The sequence below is a fragment of the Penaeus monodon genome, chromosome 28 (assembly GCF_015228065.2).
Source record: "Penaeus monodon isolate SGIC_2016 chromosome 28, NSTDA_Pmon_1, whole genome shotgun sequence".
NCBI classification, from domain to species: Eukaryota; Metazoa; Arthropoda; class Malacostraca; order Decapoda; family Penaeidae; genus Penaeus; species Penaeus monodon.
Window position 1 is genome coordinate 10,417,703 of NC_051413.1, and position 946 is coordinate 10,418,648.

Here is a 946-nt window from a genome sequence, read left to right on the forward strand (position 1 = left end):
CCTGCGCGCATATAGATGTCTATATTAGACAAAATTATTTGAATATTGTTAAACATAAATTTCTGATTGGAAATATTTGTATCTGAAGATAGCGGTGTATGTAGGTGAAATTCTGCTTATTCCTCCCACAAAATTCCAAGTCGTTATCTGTCTTTCTAGGTTACTGACGGAAGTGTGGACTTTAGCGAATCCCCGTACTTGATCTCAACGGGTTAGTTTGTATTTTTAGACTTTTCGACGCATGGCAGTTAGGAAATAGCAAATTGGCTACATAGAGAAAGTACAAGTAGAGTGAAATTATACCTATGTTGTGAAATTGCCGCAATGAAGTCAAGGCACATACACTGGAGATAACACTTACCATCATACCAACAGAGATATCGGCCATGGTCAGAGTCATCTTTCGCATGCTCATTCGCTACCACAACAACGTAGCGGATCGCCTCAAGGAAATCAATGTGGGCTGGAATGATGAGAACCTTTTCCAGGAAGCCCGCAGGATAGTGGTCGCCCAAGTACAGCATGTCGTTTACAACGAATATATTTATAAACTACTCGGTATGTACATTGAAGTGCCAAGGGATAGAACTTGAGTTTGTTTTCAGGCTAGACTGTATCATGGATTCCTGTGGGCTAGGCAATAATGCTTTCGTTTGAATAATCATCAACTGCTATTTATTTCTAGGACCACAAGCGATCACTGAATACCAGCTGACGCCTCTCACTGAGGCACACCGAAGACAAGACTACGATGCTGGCATGACTCTTGCGACTACTTCCGAGTTCGAAACTGCGACCCTTCACTTCAGCCAGAGCCAGATTCCGGTATGTTGTCCTAACAATACACACAGATATACTGGTGAATTTTTGTAAGTTTTTATTTTCTCTGACGTCTTCAGTCGAAATATGTAATTGGGTATACTGAGCTTATGTGTAATGACAGTTG

The 946-nt window shown here is 41.1% G+C and overlaps 1 protein-coding gene across 1 annotated transcript in view; it reads left to right on the top strand.

Annotated features, from left to right (window-relative positions):
* Positions 1-946, top strand: part of LOC119591364 (chorion peroxidase-like) — a 28,494-nt gene that overhangs the window by 26,058 nt on the left and 1,490 nt on the right. The gene's annotated exons all lie outside the window — the stretch shown is intronic.